This window comes from Schistocerca americana, unplaced genomic scaffold (assembly GCF_021461395.2).
Source record: "Schistocerca americana isolate TAMUIC-IGC-003095 unplaced genomic scaffold, iqSchAmer2.1 HiC_scaffold_274, whole genome shotgun sequence".
Taxonomy (NCBI): Eukaryota; Metazoa; Arthropoda; class Insecta; order Orthoptera; family Acrididae; genus Schistocerca; species Schistocerca americana.
In genome coordinates, this window is record NW_025725988.1 from 77,501 (window position 1) to 82,500 (window position 5,000).

Sequence of the window (5,000 nt, forward strand, 5' to 3'; positions counted from 1 at the left end):
AACGGCCATGCACCACCACCCACCGAATCAAGAAAGAGCTATCAATCTGTCAATCCTTCCGGTGTCCGGGCCTGGTGAGGTTTCCCGTGTTGAGTCAAATTAAGCCGCAGGCTCCACTCCTGGTGGTGCCCTTCCGTCAATTCCTTTAAGTTTCAGCTTTGCAACCATACTTCCCCCGGAACCCAAAAGCTTTGGTTTCCCGGAGGCTGCCCGCCGAGTCATCGGAGGAACTGCGGCGGATCGCTGGCTGGCATCGTTTATGGTTAGAACTAGGGCGGTATCTGATCGCCTTCGAACCTCTAACTTTCGTTCTTGATTAATGAAAACATACTTGGCAAATGCTTTCGCTTCTGTTCGTCTTGCGACGATCCAAGAATTTCACCTCTAACGTCGCAATACGAATGCCCCCGCCTGTCCCTATTAATCATTACCTCGGGTTCCGAAAATCTACAAAATAGAACCGAGGTCCTATTCCATTATTCCATGCACACAGTATTCAGGCGGGCTTGCCTGCTTTAAGCACTCTAATTTGTTCAAAGTAAACGTGCCGGCCCACCGAGACACTCACTCAAGAGCACCCTGGTAGGATTGCAACGGGGTCCGCCTCGGGACGCACGAGCACGCACGAGGCGCGTCGCACGCCTTCGGCTCGCCCCACCGGCAGGACGTCCCACGATACATGCCAGTTAAACACCGACGGGCGGTGAACCAACAGCGTGGGACACAAATCCAACTACGAGCTTTTTAACCGCAACAACTTTAATATACGCTATTGGAGCTGGAATTACCGCGGCTGCTGGCACCAGACTTGCCCTCCAATAGATACTCGTTAAAGGATTTAAAGTGTACTCATTCCGATTACGGGGCCTCGGATGAGTCCCGTATCGTTATTTTTCGTCACTACCTCCCCGTGCCGGGAGTGGGTAATTTGCGCGCCTGCTGCCTTCCTTGGATGTGGTAGCCGTTTCTCAGGCTCCCTCTCCGGAATCGAACCCTGATTCCCCGTTACCCGTTACAACCATGGTAGGCGCAGAACCTACCATCGACAGTTGATAAGGCAGACATTTGAAAGATGCGTCGCCGGTACGAGGACCGTGCGATCAGCCCAAAGTTATTCAGAGTCACCAAGGCAAACGGACCGGACGAGCCGACCGATTGGTTTTGATCTAATAAAAGCGTCCCTTCCATCTCTGGTCGGGACTCTGTTTGCATGTATTAGCTCTAGAATTACCACAGTTATCCAAGTAACGTGGGTACGATCTAAGGAACCATAACTGATTTAATGAGCCATTCGCGGTTTCACCTTAATGCGGCTTGTACTGAGACATGCATGGCTTAATCTTTGAGACAAGCATATGACTACTGGCAGGATCAACCAGGGAGCTGCGTCAACTAGAGCTGAGCAGCCGGCCGCCCGGGAGTGTGTCCCGGGGGCCCGCGCGAACACGCAAGCGTCCGCTCAATTATTCTGCAAACAGGAGGAGGCTGAGCTCCCCTGCACAATACACCTCGAAACCCTCTCAGGTCCCGGCGGCGCGCAGCGCCGTCCTAAGTACTTGGTCGGGTTCGAGAGAGGCGCAATCGCCCGGAGTTTGGCGAGTAGACGCTTTAGGTGCGACCACCCGTGCTCCCAACTGAGCTTGCCGCTGCCGACAGAGGCCCGGGAGCGTGCTGTCGTGGCATTGCCGGCGGGAGACAACACGCGCCACCTACGGTGACCGGCAGCTCCAACGCCAGCGCCACAGAAGGACAAAAGCCCCACTTGGGTGCCGAAGCGAACTCTCCCAGCACAGCGCACGCGCCAACACGTCCGCACAGCTGCGATACAAACCACCTGCGAGAACCGCAGAGGCGACCGAGCAGCAGACGGCGTCGCGGCGCCGAGCGCCGGGCGGCGGCGCATCCTCAGCGCACACAGTCCTCAATCGGACCAGCACACTGCAGATGTCCACCGCGCTTCGCACCGGGCCCGCGAGGACCTACTTTGGCCGCACGGCGCCGCGTGCAGGGTGCGCCGGCGCGCAGCTGCGCCGCCTGCCGCCTCCGTCGGCCGGCGCGCCTGCCACTGGCCGCCCCCACCAGCCGGCTGTAGCGCGTGCGCCCACGCACCGCGCGGCCAGCACGCCGGGAGGCCCCCCCTCACCGGCCGGGGACGGTCCCACCCAGCCACCGCCGCGTATCGCTTCACACCCAGATGCCATTCACGTTCGTGGGCATGGTGGGTATCGCTGGAACAACCGGTTGGTAGCTCAACCGATCGTCGCCATCACTGATTCACCTCTAGCGAGAACAACCGCACCACAACGGTTTACCAGTTGTTCATTTGCATAACGTCACCAGCAAACGTAGGCGTCCATCGCCATTTGCAAATTCAACGATTGTTGCATGCCTGTGTCAGGTGTCACGACACACTATGTCTGCCCACATACACGCAACAACATGTGCACGCTTCGCGAACACGTGGAAGGTGGCCCCCGTACGTATGCGATGTCCATTGCGCGAACGACTGTCAACCGGCCTCTGTCGCATGTCGCAGATGTGGAACGCAGTGCACCATGCTATCACGGTGTGTGAGAAGAGACGACTACGTCTGACAACACGCGCCACTACATCAACAGACGGCTCATGCTGATCGCCATCCAGGGCATACCACACTGCAATCCAGCTCTTATAGGGAGACGACACGTAGCTGAGTGCACAACATTTGGACCGCATGGTTCGCCGTTGTTGGCGCAGTCGTTGTACGGTCACATGTACCACGATGTATCATTCAGTACATGAGGACCAATGTGCAGTACAGTGTGTGATTTGGACGTACAACATCAGCGGACAGTTGACACAGGCCGTACCACAGCGTAGGCTAAGTGCTTCGCACATGCGAATGCCAATGAACAACTGCAAATGCCAATGAACAACTGCAAAGGGCATTGAGCATGTACGTCCTGCTGCCATCCACATTACAGTGTATAGCTGCAAGGTGTTTAACATGAAGCGATACACTGGGGACCGGGCAGTGCGAGTAGCAAACTATATTGCGGGGGTTGCAGTTAGGCAACACTACACTAATTTAACGCGTCGTATGACAATTACAGAGCAGGTTAAGGCCCAACGTGTGTTGGGTTAAGGCCCAACGTGTGTTGGGTTAAGGCCCAACGTGTGTTGGGTTAAGGCCCAACGTGTGTTGGGTTAAGGCCCAACGTGTGTTGGGTTAAGGCCCAACGTGTGTTGGGTTAAGGCCCAACGTGTGTTGGGTTAAGGCCCAACGTGTGTTGGGTTAAGGCCCAACGTGTGTTGGGTTAAGGCCCAACGTGTGTTGGGTTAAGGCCCAACGTGTGTTGGGTTAAGGCCCAACGTGTGTTGGGTTACGTTAAGGGGCAATGTGGGTTACGTTAAGGGGCAATGTGGGTTACGTTAAGGGGCAATGTGGGTTACGTTACGGCGCAATATAGGTTACGTTACGGCGCAATATAGGTTACGTTAAGGCGCAATATCGGTTACGTTAAGGCGCAATACAGGTTACGTTAAGGCGCAATACAGGTTACGTTAAGGCGCAATACAGGTTACGTTAAGGCGCAATACAGGTTACGTTAAGGCGCAATGCAGGTTACGTTAAGGCGCAATACAGGTTACGTTAAGGCGCAATACAGGTTACGTTAAGGCGCAATACAGGTTACGTTAAGGCGCAATACAGGTTACGTTAAGGCGCAATACAGGTTACGTTAAGGCGCAATACAGGTTACGTTAAGGCGCAATACAGGTTACGTTAAGGCGCAATACAGGTTACGTTAAGGCGCAATACAGGTTACGTTAAGGCGCAATACAGGTTACGTTAAGGCGCAATACAGGTTACGTTAAGGCGCAATACAGGTTACGTTAAGGCGCAATACAGGTTACGTTAAGGCGCAATACAGGTTACGTTAAGGCGCAATACAGGTTACGTTAAGGCGCAATACAGGTTACGTTAAGGCGCAATACAGGTTACGTTAAGGCGCAATACAGGTTACGTTAAGGCGCAATACAGGTTAGGTTAAGGCGCAATACAGGTTAGGTTAAGGCGCAATACAGGTTAGGTTAAGGTACGACATAGGTTAGGTTAAGGTACGACATAGGTTAGGTTAAGGTACGACATAGGTTAGGTTAAGGTACGACATAGGTTAGGTTAAGGTACGACATAGGTTAGGTTAAGGTACGACATAGGTTAGGTTAAGGTACGACATAGGTTAGGTTAAGGTACGACATAGGTTAGGTTAAGGTACGACATAGGTTAGGTTAAGGTACGACATAGGTTAGGTTAAGGTACGACATAGGTTAGGTTAAGGTACGACATAGGTTAGGTTAAGGTACGACATAGGTTAGGTTAAGGTACGACATAGGTTAGGTTAAGGTACGACATAGGTTAGGTTAAGGTACGACATAGGTTAGGTTAAGGTACGACATAGGTTAGGTTAAGGTACGACATAGGTTAGGTTAAGGTACGACATAGGTTAGGTTAAGGTACGACATAGGTTAGGTTAAGGTACGACATAGGTTAGGTTAAGGTACGACATAGGTTAGGTTAAGGTACGACATAGGTTAGGTTAAGGTACGACATAGGTTAGGTTAAGGTACGACATAGGTTAGGTTAAGGTACGACATAGGTTAGGTTAAGGTACGACATAGGTTAGGTTAAGGTACGACATAGGTTAGGTTAAGGTACGACATAGGTTAGGTTAAGGTACGACATAGGTTAGGTTAAGGTACGACATAGGTTAGGTTAAGGTACGACATAGGTTAGGTTACGGTACGACATAGGTTAGGTTACGGTACGACATAGGTTAGGTTACGGTACGACATAGGTTAGGTTACGGTACGACATAGGTTAGGTTACGGTACGACATAGGTTAGGTTACGGTACGACATAGGTTAGGTTACGGTACGACATAGGTTAGGTTACGGTACGATATAGGTTAGGTTACGGTACGATATAGGTTAGGTTAAGGTACACATTGTTGTAAGGAAAG

The 5,000-nt window shown here is 52.1% G+C and overlaps 1 non-coding gene across 1 annotated transcript in view; it reads right to left on the reverse strand.

The window, feature by feature from the left end:
• Positions 1–1,382, reverse strand: part of LOC124578166 — a 1,910-nt gene extending 528 nt beyond the window's left edge. The window contains exon 1 of the ribosomal RNA XR_006972699.1: positions 1–1,382. This exon is cut by the window's left edge and continues 528 nt beyond it. This is a non-coding gene — a ribosomal RNA (small subunit ribosomal RNA).
• Positions 1,383–5,000: the final 3,618 nt, after the last annotated feature.